This window comes from Mesoplodon densirostris, chromosome 3, assembly GCF_025265405.1.
Source record: "Mesoplodon densirostris isolate mMesDen1 chromosome 3, mMesDen1 primary haplotype, whole genome shotgun sequence".
NCBI lineage: Eukaryota > Metazoa > Chordata > Mammalia > Artiodactyla > Ziphiidae > Mesoplodon > Mesoplodon densirostris.
In genome coordinates this window covers 80457939-80475311 of record NC_082663.1, presented here as the reverse complement: position 1 = coordinate 80475311, position 17373 = coordinate 80457939, and positions in this window count along the sequence as shown.

Here is a 17373-nt window from a genome sequence, read left to right as displayed (position 1 = left end):
GTGTTAACTTATATCAAAGGGACTATTTGTCATATATATATATATATATATATATATATATATATACACACACATACATATATATATTCACACATATATGCACATACATATTATATCTACAATTTATCTCTCGTGAATTTTGGGAGCAGAAAACACAATAATGGAAGATAGATGAAATTCCATGTAATTTTGTCATGATTTAGAATAATGACTGGTATTTAACCTACACACATACGAGAGAGTATATGCAGCCACAGAATTGTAGAGTCAAAGTTCTTTCAAGTTCTCTAAACTATTTTAATTTACATATTTGAAAATATCACTAGTTCATGGCACACTCTGGGTAAGAAATAGCTCCCTTACTCCTTGTCCTGCTTTTTTCCACAGCACCACACTGCCAGATTAACTTACTTTGCCATTACTTTAATTTCTTGATCAAACTGTTGTATCAGTTCTTCAGTACTAATGTCAACCATCTGAAAAAATAAAATAATATACAATATAATACAATACAATAAAAAAAAAGAAAGAGGCTTGAGGAGAAAAGCATCAAAAGTGTTTTGATTCTATTAAGAAATTGATTAGAGTTAAGACTGGGAAGAAGATCTGATATAAGAAGGTCACTCCTAAGGGAAGTAGACCAGGTAATCTTTGAGAGTTGAGGTGGTGGGGTGCACACCAAGACAGGGATCTATTGTTGATGCATCTGTAGTGGCACTGAACGGTCCATACACGCGGCCCTTAGTCTTTCATTCCATCTGTGCTTCTCTCGCTGGCCTAAGTGATCTCATCTATTTGCAAATTTACATTTCCAACCCATACATCTTTTTTTTTTTTTTTTGGCTGTGTTGGGTCTTTGTTGCTGCATGTGGGCTTTCTCTAGTTGTGGCAAGCGGGGGCTACTCTTCATTGTGGTGCACGGGCTTCTCATTGCAGTGGCTTCTCGTTGCGGCGCGTAGGCTTCAGTAGTTGTGGCTCACAGGCTTAGCTGCTCTGCGGCATGTGGGATCTTCCCAGACCAAGGATCGAACTCATGTCCCCTGAATTGGCAGAAGGACTCTTAAACACTGCGCCACCAGGGAAATCCCATCCAACCCATACATCTTATCTGGAGTGAAAACTCATAAACTAAGCTTCAGATATGCTTCCTTTCCAGTCCAACCCCACAATGGCAGTAACTGGCATCTCCATCCTTCTAAATACTCATGCCAGAAACCCAGAGTGATCTTCAAAGCTGCCCCTCCATCATCCCCCACATCCAATTAGTTACCAATTCCTGTGGATTCTACCTCTAAGGGGCAACTCAAATTCACCCGTTTATCTATCCCACTGCTGTCACTCTTATTTAACTTATCTACCCTGAACTATTTACCCTGGTCCATTTCTTGCCTGGGCTCCCTTCATTCCTTTCTCCACACCACAATCAGATGATATTTTAAAGTATTGAATTTAAAATCATTCCTCTGCATGGAACCATTTATTAACTTCTCACTGCACTTGGGATAAAATCCAAACCCTTTAACACAGTCTATGGCCCACGCAGAATCTGACCCCTGCCTACCTCTCCCTTTTGCTTTTTTCCTTTTTTCTAGCAAAACTGGCCTTCTCTCAGTTCCTTTGAAGTGACAAGGTCTCTTCTGCCTCAGCACCTTCCCACTTGCTCTTCACCTTGTTTAAGTGCTCCTCTTCCCTCTTCACCTATGAAATTTTAATCTACTACTTGGGCTTCTGCTTAATCCATACTTCTTCAAAAAAGCCTGCTCTGCCTCAACCCTTCAATGTAAATTCCCCCAGAGATAACCTCTCATTATACTCTTTAATTTTCTTTTATGGGACTTACCACAATTCATATCTGTGCATTTATTTGGACATTCATGCATATTATAATTAAATTCCACACTAGATTATAAATTCTTTAAGGTCAGGGACTATTCCATTCACTGCCTTATCCCCAGTGCTTGGGAAACTACCTGATACATGCATTAGAGGGGACTCAGTAATTTCTTTTATGGTCTAATGTTGAATTAAGTAAATAAACATTAAAAATAAAACCTTGAGAGAAACTTTTAATTTAAGCTATGCAATAGCATTTGGCATGAGAGTCTACAGGGATGATTACTTGGTGAAGGGCTTCATGGTGTCATGTCTGTAGGGCGTGGGATGAGCTTTTAAATAGTCTCCATGAGCCTTTCTTACCAAGAAAATCAGCATCTCCTCCTGAATTTGAAAAGACTAATTTTCCCATGTTAAATATTCTGTATTAACCTCACATTGGGAAGATGCCTTCTAAGAAAATGTCAATTCTCTTATTAACTGTTACAATATCTTATTACTTCTATACCTATAATTAGAGTAGATCTTCAGGAAAAGTCTGACCCAGACGACTGAATATATGCCAAATGACTTGCAAGATTCTGCTAACATATTTGGGTAGAAACCTGAAGAGTATGTTTGAAAATGGACTCTAAGTGTTTTAGACTAAGGCAAATAGAATATAACATCAGATTAAGTTTGAGTTTCTTATATATTTAAACATGTAATGAACATATAATGAAGCAGTTCCATTTGTGGGTATTTTGTCAAAAGAAATGAAAACATATATCCATGAATACTTACAAAAGAATGTTTACAACATTATTCAGAATATCCAAAAGCTGGAAATAATCCAAGTGTCCACTAACTAGTGAATACCTATATCCATGCAATGGAACACTACTCAACAGTAAGAAGCAACAAACAAATTAAAAACACAAATTTATGCTGAGTGAGCAAAGCCTGACAAAAAATAGTATATACTATATGATTCAATTTAAATAAAATTCTAGAACAGGCAAAACTAAATTCTAGTGATAGAAATCAGATCAGTAGTTGCCTAGGACAGGAAGTTGGAAAGATTAACCCAAAGGCCACAAGGGAAATTTCTTGATTGGAGTGGTGGTTACACAGTCATAGACATTCCTCAGAAGTCATTTATCTATAGACTAAAACATGTAAATTTTATTTTTTGTAAACTATAACTCAATAAAGTTGTTTTTAAAAACATTGGATTTGGTTAAATTCATTGATATGGATACACTTAGAGATTAATGTGCTAGCTCAAGTAGCTGAGAAATGGCTCTAAAAATTTTCTTGGTTGGTTGACTAAAAAAATAAGAATTAATTATGGCCTGCAGTCAATGAGGTCAAGACACCAGATACAGCTAGCATAATGTAGAAGAAGGAATCCAAAAGCACTTAAGTTTTCCTTTAAATGTACTATTATATTTCAAGAAAAAAAAATTCTTGAAAAGGATTTACCACATGCAGCCTACAAAACTATCCTCATCCACCAAGAAAGATAAGAAGACCCTTCCTTCACTAAGATGTCAAGAACTGTACCAGTGAAGTGAACATCAGCATCCTTAAATTTCCATAGTGGTGTCCTCTGTATGCTAGGGATGACAGTGGGAGACATGAATGTTGAGATGGGCTCCCTGATATCAATGGCAATGATGGGATCCCAGCATAACAGCAGGGGCCACTTGACAACACAGAACCACCAGAGAAAAAGTAGATGCAATTATTGTAATGAACAGCAGTAACAAATAGTAATGAGAATGGCCTAATCTACAGGAAACTTTGCTATGGCTAATTGACCATAGTGTCCTTGGATACAAAATAGGTATCCAACTATAATATTATATATAATATAGTATTTTGATTTGTATAACATAAAACATTTAAGAGCTGATGGGCAGAAAGCTGAACACAGGAAAGAAAACTGACTTCTCACTTAGTTCCCAGAAGTAAGCAAAACCTAAAGATCCTGGACCAAGGAGAGACCCAGTCCCCTTGAGAACAGACCTCACAACACAGCCACAAAAAAAATATGGTAAATCTTTTTTCACAACTCTCTCCAAAGGAAAAGGTGTGCATGAGAAAATAAGAAATATTCATGCTTTTGAAGGATTAGCTGAAACTGATTCCCAAAGAATCAGTAAAATAAACAGTCCAACTCTATTATTTTATTTTATTTTTTTGATTGAAGTATAGTTGATTTACAATGTTGTGTTAATTACTGCTGTACAGCAAAGTGATTCAGTTATACACATATATACATTTTTTTAAAATATTCTTTTCCATTATGGTTAACTCTACTTTTTTTTTTTCCACAAACTTATTTTTTAATTTATTATTTATTTTTGGCTGCATTGGGTCTTCTATGCTGCACGCAGCTTTCTCTAGTTGCGGCGAGCAAGGGCTACTCCTCGTTGCAGTGTGCAGGCTTTTCATTGCGGTGGCTTCTCTTGTTGCAGAGCTCAGGCTCTAGCCGCGTGGGCTTCAGTAGTTGTGGCACACGGGCTCAGTACTTGTGGCTCGCGGGCTCTAAAGCACAGGCTCAGTAGTTGTGGTGCACGGGGTTAGTTGTTCCGCTGCATGTGGGATCTTTCCAGACCAGGGCTCAAACCCTTGTCCCCTGCATTGGCAGGTAGATTCTTAACCACTGCGCCACCAGGGAAGCCCAACTCTACTTTTCTTTTTTTTTTTTTTTTTGCGGTACGCAAGCCTCTCACTGTTGTGGCCTCTCCCGTTGCGGAGCACAGGCTCCGGACGTGCAGGCTCAGCGGCCATGGCTCACGGGCCCAGCCGCTCCGTGACATGTGGGATCTTCCCGAACCGGGGCACGAACCCGTGTCCCCTGCATCGGCAGGCAGACTCTCAACCACTGCGCCACCAGGGAAGCCCCCAACTCTACTTTTTAATGTTTGACTTCTGCAGCTTTTAAGCCTCACCCCTGCCTCCACCCCTTCTTCCCTGAATCTGTGCAAGCTAAAAAAATCTCAAGGTGCTCTCTCCTTTGACACCAGCAGGAAGTTCAAACCACGTGTAGGAACTCTCACTTTGACCCCACCCCCTAGTCACCATGAAAACTCCAAGCCAATCAATCTCCTCTCCTTACTCTTTCAAGTCATTTTCAGATCAGCAGGAGGGGCCTGCTATGCTCTCCCCAGAAAGCTCTCTTTGCAAGTAATAAACCTTTCCAAACTCTTTTGTGTGTGTGTGTGTGTGTGTGTGTGTGTGTGTGTGTGTGTGTGTGTCACCAGTCTCAATATTTAAACCAAATTTCGAGGGAAGAGAGTAGTGTCTATCTCGCTACTGTGGGATGATCTAACACACCCAAAATGTTACTGTGGTTCATGAAAATAGAGCTTTATGGTGGTTGTGATAAGTAGAGCTCTGCCCCATATATATTTCTCCTCAGATCAACTCAGTTATTTCTCAGTTCCTGAATACATAATTGAAATATAGATCCCGTCAACTGAAATCACCACATTTTTGGATACTGGAGGGAAAGTTATTGTGGTAGAAAGAGCCAAGTGGAAGCTCTTGGAACTCCCTCTCCAATCATATTAGACAACTTAACAATACCCCATACATCTGAGTAAGCTGAATATATTAGTGCCACCATCAAAGACTTGAAAAATGCAAGGTGTGATTTGTATTACATCCACGTTTAACTTCCCTATTTGGCCTATGCAGGTGGTGGATGGATCTTGTAGAATAAAACTTGGTCAGGTACTGACTCCATTTGCAGCTGTAAGATTCTACTGGAGTATCTTGCTGGAACAAAACAATACAAATCCTGGCACCTGGTACACAGCTATTGATTTGACAAACGCTTTTTGCTATACCAGTTTGAAAGTATGATATGACATACTTCATTCTCACTTGGAATGGGCAAAAGTATACCTGCACTGTCTCATCTCAGGGAAGTCTCAACTTCCTGTTCTCTAATCTAATTTAGTCTGCAGAATTCTTAATCATCTTGGCATCTCACAGAAAATCGGGTCCATTACATTGATGACATCATACTTATTGGACCAGATAAGCAAAAAGTAGCAAGGATAGATATACGACACATTCATGCCACAAGATGGAAAATAAGCCCATGAAAATCCAGGCTTAATGTGAGGGTTCTAGGGGTTCAGTGGTCTGGAGCATGTTTGGAAATTTTTCTAAAGTAAAGAACCAGTTGTTGCACCTTGCACCAATTATTGCCTCAAGAACTACCAGGATCTGTAGTCTACATTTGATTTTAAAAACACCATGTAACATATTAGTGTGTGCTGCTCCAACCCATGTTCCAAGTAACACATTCTATTGAGGAACTACTAGATTCCAGAGACTACTAAAATATGTGTGAGGTAGACACACACACAAATACACACACATAGTGTTTTATAACTGAATTTAAAAGTATAAGCTTGAATTTTTAAGTCACTCAATGTACCAATGTTTCTGTGAGTGCCATAGTTAGCAAATCACTGTAGCATTCCTCTGGAGACTGATTTTATATCCTCACATGATTTATCACTGTAGCGAAAAAGGCATTTGGGGGAATCTGCAGAGCCGGCTTGCAGGACCTTTGTCCTGGGGCTAGAATGAGGTTGGTGTTTGCCTTGTGGCATGCAGGTGTCTGTATGACTTCCTCAGTTTGGTCCCAAGGGCACTCTTGTGAAAAACAAAGGTTAAGAAAAGATATGGTAAACACTGGGAAATAAAAGAAAGTTAATTATACTAGGTGAGAGGCCACAGAATTCTATTTTAGCACCTGCAAAAGTATGCCAATATTTATACAAACATCTCCCAGATTTTACGGGAGATGTCAATTTTTAAAATACTCTTAGCTTTCCTTTATTTTTTTACTTCCAGCCATCTGTGGGTAATATGTGTAGAGGGGGGGTGATCTGACAAAGTATGAAACACAACAAACTGTAAGACTTTGAGCCTCGTATAACAAAATATAAAAACAAAGATCAAAGCTACAAGGCGCACTAGATGATTATTTGGTTTTTTAAAAGAACAGCCCAAAGCAAGGGAAAAAAATTCCCCAACTTCTAAACAACCAGAGTATCAGCAAAACATAAACAAGAGCATGTTTATCTTATACCTACCACAGAATCTCCTTGCGTCCTTTTCCTGTTTAAGCCTTTAGCCAGCTGGACACACAGTAAGCTGGGCAGACTGCTTTAATTTACTCAGAATGAGAGATTTTTTTTGAAGGTCTGGTGGTACTTTTTAAGAAGTCAAATCCAAGAAAACAAACTCAGATGTGTAAATGTGCAAATCTACAAAAACTAGACATATAATATGATGAAAATGAGTTCCATGAAACACCGGAAAAAATTTCCAAGCAATACAGATTCTATTGCTGATAAATGACTTTCAACCTTTGAAGAGAGAAACTTCACTCTATTTAAAGACACTTTTGTGGTGTTGCTGTGCTTTTTCTCCCATGAACTAAATGTGGACCAGAGATGACATATATATTTTTCTGAGTAGAAAGGTAGGGTCCTCACTTGTACTTAGCCAGGCATGAAGATACCTAATTTTCCAGTTTTTCTGCACTGTCCTATAAAGGTAAAGAAGGTAATATTTTTATTCTGTATTCTGAGATCAAATTTATGCCTCTAGCTTGATAAAGCCTCTTTTCCATTAATTTTATAATAGGAGCTTTTAAATGTTGCGTTGGTATACAGAGAAATAAGCCCAAAGTGAATAACGCAGTATCTTTGTCATATTAACCACTGTGCTCAATACTGTTTCATATTGATTAATGGAAAGAAAATTGAAACAGAAAACATACACTATGTGACTTAAGGACAGAAAATTAAACTGAAATGAATACATATTGCTTTTAAACTCTATAATCATTGTGGGTTTTTTTGTTGCTGGCCACAAATAAGGGATACTTTGGAAGCCCAACTTAATCTTTAAATAAATCTGAGATTGACAGTTAAATGCACCTTAAAAAGTACCCTTTAGGTTCTTTTTCTTTCCATTTCAACTGCTATAATCTAACATGGGCTTGTATCATCACACAAATCTGTTGATTTCACTAAGTCCGCTTCTCAAATTTGTGGGGCCTGAGCCAAGAGTGCACATGGAAACCCATACACCATTTGTCTAAATATTTAAAGGTCATAAATCTACCTAACAAACGATTATGTAAAATGTGTACTGTCCTCCTTCTTTGAAAAACACATTTCATAATGATCAGATAAGCAAGTCTGAATTTAGAATTTGTGGATTCCTTGAAGTTTTGCACTAGAACTTAATGGCACAGGAGAAGCTTGTTCCCAACCCCTGGTCTCTGACACAGAGCCTTATGGCCTACCCTCTTTTTCCTCCACTATCAGCTCCAACATGCACAGTGAGGTGCCCTGTGTAGACACTTCAGCCAGCATGTCCCAGTTCTGTCTCTTTTGCCCACAGCAAATGCTATCCATTGGCCACCACTTGGGCATAGGTATATGTAGCAAGGCAACAGAGTCCATCCTTGAGAGCACAGACATTGGTTAAAGGCCTGAAAGTGTGCTTGGGGCCCTCTGAACTAAGAATCCCACAATTCCAGAAACCCAGGAGCAGGGGATGTAGACTCTAGGTGGACCCAACCCCTTGCCCCATGGAGGGAGCACAGGCTGAGAACAGTTTAAAGGGGTCCCTTGTAAACACAGTGCCCAGGGCAGGTGACTTCTTTGCCTTGAACTATCAATGACACTGGATTCCCGCACACACATTCTACCACCTTTAATTCACTCTACATGTAAATATTATATCCATAATAACATTCATTATCAATTCAGGATTACATATTCACTTTCTTCTGAATTCCCTAACATGACAATAAAAGCATCACGATCCAAATATTCATTTAAACTAGAAACTTTAGGGTCATCTTAAACTCTTCTCTTCCCTCATCACTTTTTTTCCCAATCCTCTTTATCCTTTAGGTGAAATACCTTTAGTATCAAGAAGCTATTTTCCACTCAAATGGCCACTGTACTAGGTAAAGCCTCATTATTTTTTTTGCATCACAGCAGTAGCCTCTTGAATGGTTTTCCTATCCATGTCATGTCCTAGCCCAATTAATTCCCTACTCTTTTTAAAGCATAACTGTAGTCAAGTCATTGTTATCTTTAAAAAGCTTTCATGCCTGTTTACTGCCAAAAGAATAAAGCTAACATATGAGTTTAGTTAGCATAGACAGCTTTTTTCCAGTGTGGCCCCAGCCTCATCAGCAGCCATTCTTCCCTGGGCCCATCCTGCCTTTCTCTTTGGCCACACTGGGCTGCTAATCATTCTCAGAATATTGCATGCTTTTTCCATTCTTATTCTCTGCTCATGCTATTTCTTCTTCCTGGGATACCTTTCTTCTTTGAGTCCCGGACAAAATTAATAACTTAATTGTTCCCTCATCTGTGTCCTAATTGACTTTTATGTCTAACTTTCTTGCAGAACTTCTCAAATTCACACTGAGCTTAACTGAATGGCAGAAGCAGTGATTGTTCAATTTACATTAATTTGCTCTTAGTTTGGATATCCTCATATGCACACCCTGAGACAAGGATTTGTGTGCCAATAATTCATTTGAGAAGTGCAGGAATTACTGATAAACAGTAGGGAAATGAGACAAGGGAAGGAAAACAGCCAATAAAGTTTATATCATAGAGCCAAATAATACTGTGGGCAACTAGAGTTTAGGGTATTAGAGTGAGGGAGCTGAGCTACACTAACTCCCATTGGCAGTGCCTAAGGGCTGCACCCAGAGGTGCTGATTCCCCTGAACTTCTGGCCAGCTTTAGATGTAGAGCAGTTTTCCCCTTGTGGAGAAAAACTCTCAGGAACAGAAACACAGTCACTAGCAGTTGGAAGTTAGTTGGAAAGCAACTAAATGCTCAGAAAGCCCAAGTCAAGGATCCTATTGTCTTTGTGGCATGGTGTGCAATAAGCAGGGAATGATGGCTTATGGTCCTTCCTTTACTATCAATATGTTCCTTAATCTTTAGCTACACTAACACTGCCTGAAGGCCAACACTGCATCAATCACTGAAAACGTTCTAATTTATTTAATCTTCACAGTACTAAGATGTAGCTACTGTTAGTCACTTTACAAAAGAAACTGATGCTTAGAGAATTTAATCATAGAATTTAAAAGAAAGAATTTGGGTGATAGAGTTAAGGAGATCCAGAAAAAGCATTTGAATCTGGGTAATTTTCAAAGAAAATTCAAATACTTAATAAAAAGATCTTGGAAAACTTAATCTGGCTTTTCCAGCTTTAGTATATCATATATTTAACTTTAGAGCCAAAATGTTGATTGAAATGGACATATTGTATCATTTATGTGCCTAATTTTAATAAGAAACTTTACATTTATTCCAAATTTGTGAAATCTAAATAAGAGCTTTAGTTACTTGTAAATTACTATGAGAATGATTAGCATTACTTTATGACTTTTAAAAATCAATGATAAAAGCATCATAGTGCCAAACTAAGTAAGCAAAAATACTAAATTTTATCATAAAGTTCTAGAAACATGTTCTAAATGCCTAAATATATGTTATTATTAGGGATATGGGGATATATGTATACGTATAGCTGGTTCACTTTGTTATACAGCAGAAACTAACACAACATTGTAAAGCAATTATATTCCAATAAAGATGTTAAAAAATAATAATAAAATTAAATAAAATTAAAAAATAACAGAATAAAGATTGAAAAAAAATTAATGAATTTTTAACTCTAAAAAATTATAACTGGGGCTTCCCTGGTGGCGCAGTGGTTGAGAATCTGCCTGCTAATGCAGGGGACACGGGTTCGAGCCCTGGTCTGGGGGGATCCCACATGCCGCGGAGCAACTAGGCCCATGAGCCACAACTACTAAGCCTGCGCGTTTGGAGCCTGTGCTCCATAACAAGAGAGGCCGCGACAGTGAGAAGCCCGTGCACCGAGATGAAGAGTGGCCCCCGCTTGCCACAACTAGAGAAAGCCCTCACACAGAAACGAAGACGCAACACAAAAATAAATTAACTAATTAAGAGTTAGGACTTAAAAAAAATTATAACTGGATTTGTACTTAATATTTTTAAAGAAAATATTAAACATAAATAAATATATGCCTTTGTGGAGTTTATGTATGAAAATTGTACAAAAACTTGAAGTAGGTTTTTTTGTTTGTTTTACTTTTTTTGTGTTTTTTTGCAGTACGTGGGTCCCTCACTGTTGTGGCCTCTCCCGTTGCAGAGCACAGGCTCCGGACGCACAGGCTCAGCGGCCATGGCTCACGGGCCTAGCTGCTCCGCGGCATGTGGGATCCTCCTGGACTGGGGCACGGACCCATGTCCCCTGCATCGGCAGGCAGACTCTCAACCATTGCACCACCAGGGAAGCCCCTGTTTGTTTTACTTTTAATAAAAATCTTGATCACTATATATTTCAGTGTTACTGTTCATTCCTCCAAATTTTACACTTTGCTCCCAACCTTTCTAGAATCAGGTGGAATACAAAACATTAAAATAAGAACAATGTCTACAGTGCAAGCACAGCTAATATTCCTGTATTCTACCCCCATAAACAATCATTACACCAGCCCAGCAGATCAATCCTACAAAAATAGAAGGAATTCTTCAAAGTATTTGGATATGGTGTTTTGTCCCATTAAGCAAAATGTTCTATAAACACTATCTAGAGCTGATATGTGTTGGGTCAAATGGAAAATCATCTCGATGATGACAGAACATTAACTATTCTGCTGAAAAGCTCAGTAGAAAATTACTGTCAATTCAGTTTTGATTTAAATAGTGTGAAGAAGTGAGTATTGTAGTACTTGAAGATTCCTGGACAAAAGTTTACATTAAATGATTTTTTAATTTTTTAAAGAATGATTTAAGATGTAATCAGCAATTCTATTAATTCAGCATTTACTCATAGGTATATATGTATACAATTTCTATTGAGTAACTCTTTCCTCACCAACCTCAATGGAGATCTTAGCCCTGATTTCTCTCTAAAAAAGAAAAAGGAAAAGAAAAGAAGAGAAAAAGAAAACCATGACTTGCCTGATTGATCAAAGAATACCAAAAGAGACTGTTGAAGCAAAAGCTCTAGATGTTTAGAAACATCTAGAAAAGGTTAATGTGTATTGTCTTTCAATAGAAGAAAAACATAATTATTCATGTTAGTATTCCAAGCCTGGAATTTTTCCATCAGAGTTCTGGAATGTTTAACAATATATCTTGGAAATAATAATTTTTTTAAAAAGAAGGAAAGAAAAAAGGAGGGGTTAACCATATATTTGCTACTAAATTTTATTCTAAAGACTTTCCCATTTTATAGCCATATAAGCTCTGGCACATTCTAAAATATACATAAAATTTCTTCTATCTCATTTGTATTCTGCTTTTGTAAATTCTGCCTCAAGTAAAATAAGCAATTGGGTGCAACATTTGCAAATTTTTATAAATAGTGTTCTAATTACACTATACTCCTGAATCCTTCTGTTTGGATTCAAGGTAGTGATGTCAAACATTACAAGAGTGTTTATTTCTTTGGAGTGGATGGGACACTTATATGACACATCTGTCTATTTTAGAAGACTACCCTATATAACACAAACACACACACAGGATTATATAGGTAATTTCGTTTTTACAATTGATTAACATAAATGATTACTGGTTTCAGTAAATCTAACACTTTACAGAATTTCAGCTTAAATGAAAAATAATATTTTACAATTCCAAATGGCTTCTGAATTCCCAACCACAATAACAAACCGAAAGAAATGTTAGCAAATAATTCAGTCTCTTAAGAGAGGACAATTCTTAGATCATGAATTGGTATTAATCAGTTTTAGTTCTAGCCTTTATTTTACTCACGATTTTGTTCATTTATTCAACAAATCTTTAAGTTTCTTCTGTTGGCAGTCCTTGGACTGGGCACTAATAACACAATATACAATAGTAAATAAGTACCTCCCCTTAAGCGATCACCAACAGGTGAATTTATTCTCATTTCCTTTAAAGGGGGTACCTTAATTTGAAATACAAAAGACAATGTATAGCACAGAGTTTTGTAAATAAATCCTCTTCTAACTTTCATGGGCTTTTTCTATTAGAAATTAAAGTTTATGCCAATTTATAGAACTTTGACTTTCTTCCACTTCAGCAGTCCTCACCCATGTTACACACCTAGAACAGTCCCGCTTCTGGAATCACAAACTTATTTATCTTTTTGTGGGTCAAATATCTCATTATTTAACTCTCTCATTACCTTACTTTCATTACAAGTGTCTTTCCACATCATCAACATCCTCCAGTCCCTTAATCTCCCTTTTCTTTATTTTTTTTTCTACACTCTCATTCAACTTTTTTCATTTCCTTTCCAGAACAGCCTATAGACCATGATCCATCATTTCCCATTACTACATTCCACTCCACCGTAAGCCTGAATAAATTCAAAGATTTGTGTTTCAGTTCCTACAGTCAGGCTCCTAGGTACAACAGGACAAAATACACAACCCTAATGACTTGTTTCACAACAAAGCCAGGGTCTCCAAAGTCATCTGGGTCACCAATCAGGGATGACACATTTTTTAACTGTCCCTGGTCAGACGCCACTCTCATGTCCCTCAGGTTAAAATATTTATGAATGTATTTAAGTCTTGAAATGCAAGGTTCTTACCATTTAAAAGAATTTTTTTTTTTAGTCTCTGCAGCAAACGTGTCCTTGCTTGTGCAGTCATCCCTCAGTATTCGAAGGGGATTGGTTCCAGAACCCACCAGGGATATCAAAACCTGCAACTGCTCAAACCCTCTGTGTCCACAGATGCAGAACCTATAGATACAGAGGGTCAACTGTACTTTTTCGTCTTTATCTGTATTTCAACCCATCTTCTTTGCTCCAGAATAAATCTTTACCTTCCTCCTCTCAGACTGTACTTCACTAGTTTCATACTCTCCTCTATCCTCTACTTCTCTTTACCTCATGTACAAGTCTCTCCTATCCTACAAAATGTTTCCTTGACTTCTAGCTGCCTCCATTCCTCTTTCTTTCCATAGTCAAGATTCTACTAGTAGCTTTCTCTATTTTTTCCATTCTCAACCCATGACCATCAGCTTCCAATCCATTTCCAATGGCATTTCTCACTAATGACCTCCTAGTTCCCAAATTAAATTGCAGTGTTTTCGTCTGTACACAGTTTGACACTTCCATCATATCTGACATTAGTAACCACTGCTTGAAACTCTCTTCATCCTTGATTTTCATGAATCCAACTATTCAATGATTTTTCAGTCTTCCTTTCAGGCCACTCTTCAGCAGTGTTTTTCTAGGTTCCATTTCCTTCACCTACAGCTCAGTAAGTGTGTGCTCACTTTGGCTCGGGCCTTTCTACTCTTCTTATGCTAGATATTCCATGTGGCTGATTTCAATCACATGCAGGGTTTCACCCAATACATAAATGCTGATGACCCCAAAACTACATAGATCTCCCTCTATTCATCTTACTGGCAATAGTAATAATTTCTGGGGAGTAGGATTAGAAGATATTGGAAGATATAAATAGCACTCATATTTTCTATAAGGAACATGCATTCCTTTTTGTAATTCCTTAATTACAAATAAGTAATTAAACTCCCTTACAGAAGGTCCAGGATGAACCTACTATATATATATATATATATGTATTTATGTCAAACTCTGTGAAAATGCCATAGGTTCCGAATGCATTTATTAAATTTCTGAAGAGGTTGCTTCTTTTGACCTGTTGCTCACATACACTAATACTCAAACAATAATCCACACTAATCTATTACAATTTTTTTTGGTTCATTTAAAATTGTTAGTTAAAGGTCTCCTGAGAGAGTTTTCTCTCCAGCAATTTCCGAAGAACTTATTCTTAAAATCCAAACAGTGGTTTAGAATTCCAAATCAGTACCAATGTGTGTTTAGACTGAAAAATGAAAATACATTTCAAACTAAATATTTCGAAATCAATTTCTTTCATGTTTACTCATCAATTCTTTGGTTCCGGGCTCTATGTTTTCCCTGAAACAGTTGACAGTTTTGCTTTTGATATTAAATAACATAGGATTAGTCTGCCTAAGGGACCATCTGTTGTTCCATGCCCTGTCAAGACAATTCTGAGGCCTTTAGAATTGCATCCTGTGGTTTCTCATTAAGGGTAGAAGAAGGGCATCCTCTATCAGGAGCCTAAGCCTCAGAAATGTTGTCCATTCCAAATGAATCAACATACAGCTGTAACATGTGTCAAGTAAGACAGGATGTTTTTGTTTCATTATATGTAGATAAACTTGAGGTTTTAACAGATGGGAATGTAAGTTTGTTTGTTTGTTTTTCTTTCATTAGGCTGTGCTTTATAATGTGGATACATTAAATGCCTCAAGGGGTTTTCTCTACTTTATTTTATGTTACTACTGATATTCCTGATCAAACTATAAGTAAAAACAAACTCCTACTTATTATATGTTAACTAGTTTCAAGCAAATCAGCAATATTTATATCCTTTTAAAGTTACAAGAGAAAAAGGGTGCCTTCTACTTCAACTTCAAAAATCTTTTAACAGTTTCAAAAAGCTCAAGAGAATATAATAAGTACATACAATGAGGATGTTACAAATAAGCATGAACAAATTCATACTGATTCAGTAAGGGAAGGTTAAGGAAACTTTTCCAGCAGTCAGAAATTTTGTACTTAATTGAAAAATAACTTTGTGACACATATGGCAAAAAGGAATGTGCTGAAAGTTATTCCTGGGACTACCCCAGAATTCCTTCTCCTTTCAGAAAAATCATATAAAGTTGGTTTAAATGCCAGTGCATATTTTGTTTTTATATTTTTACCTATATGTAATTATTTCATTGTTTCAAAATATAAACCAACTAGTAGTATTACATTTATGACTCTTCAATATCCGTGGCGTATAAGACACAACTCATGGGCCATGAGCCATGAGGGTATGGAAAGATAACCATGCTCTAAAAGCCTCACAGTGGGTACAGTCAAGGATCAGGGATCACCTTCTGAGATGCAAAAGAAGATCCAATATGAAATAGATGAATATAGTCATCTCCGGAAATAACAAACTTTGGTTTTCTGAGAATATGTTTACAAATGAGACCACAGGGACCCCAGATCTCCAGCAAGAAGTCTGGCCTATCTCTAAGAGTCAGTCACCTTAACAAATATGCCCCTCAACTCCAATATGAGTCAATTCACTAATATAAAAGGAGAATGAAGCAGCTACCAATTTTACCATAATGTGTCTGAGATAATTGTTATCTTGTTAAAATAAAAGAACTGCAGAATCTAGGGGAAAAAAACAACATGAGCAAAAAAGAATAGTTTGTGTCTATCATGGTCTGTATAATGCTACGGATTTTGCTTCTGGAAGAAAAACTGTTCAGCCACTAGGTAGCTATATTTGATACCAGAGTACATAATTTCTTCAAGCTTTCCAATAGGCTGAATGAAATATTCCCCCAAGCCATCATAAATCCTTTGCTCCTGTTTTTTAGAGCATCCTTCTGGTTACTAATTTCATTTTCCAATTTCCTTTGCATCTAGAAGGTGACGCCCCAGGTATCGGACAAAGTATATCTCCATACAAATTAATAAGCTAGCCCTATAACTTATCAAACCTTCTCTGGTGAGTTTGGGTACTATGAGTTGACTGATTCAACCAGGCCCATGGAAAAACAAACAATAGCAATATTTTCTGAAATTGAAATCTCACATCATGCAAGGTAGACCAAGAGGCTCTGCCTCCACTCCAGGAGCAGTATGTATATATCCTCTCTTAATGCCATTGTGCACCCAAAAGTCATCGAGACAAAGGTCAGTTCCCAGGGAGCTTAAAGCCTAGCAAAAGAGTTAAATGTGTATAATCATTTGTATTGTAACAGACTGATTAGCATACACAGATATCCAAGCATCATGAATACACCAATGAGAAGATACATTTTACTGAAAGAATAAGAGAAGCTTAATAGATGAATCAGCCAATCAGCCAAAAAATATTTTTCAGGTACTGTGGCACTGAGCAGGGATTTGAATTTTGACAGAGTGGAAAAAAGGAATTGCCGAGCTAAAATAAAAAAATACCATGAGTGAAGTGTTGTTCATGTTTAAGTAATTCAGAGATTCTAATTTGACTGATTTTACAATATATAATAGAACAAGAGGCTATACAGGTAAGCTGGATTTGGATCCTAATCCAGACCTGGTTTTCTTTGTACCAAGCTAAGGAGTGTTTATTTTATAAGAACCTGGAAGAGGAATGTTTTTGAGCAGAGATACTCTGAGTATACTGCTGTGTCTTATGTATGCTGAGATCACTCTGGCAGTCAGTAAGAAGGACAGATTTCCTATGGAAGAGACAAGGGGCAGTGGATTCAGTGGGGAAGCTATTGTGATTGTTGAAATGAGAGTTAATAAGGAGCTGAACTAGCAGAGCAGTAACAATATAAAAAAGGCAAGAGACAGCATTATTAAATTTAGTTAACAACTCAATTATTTATCGATGTG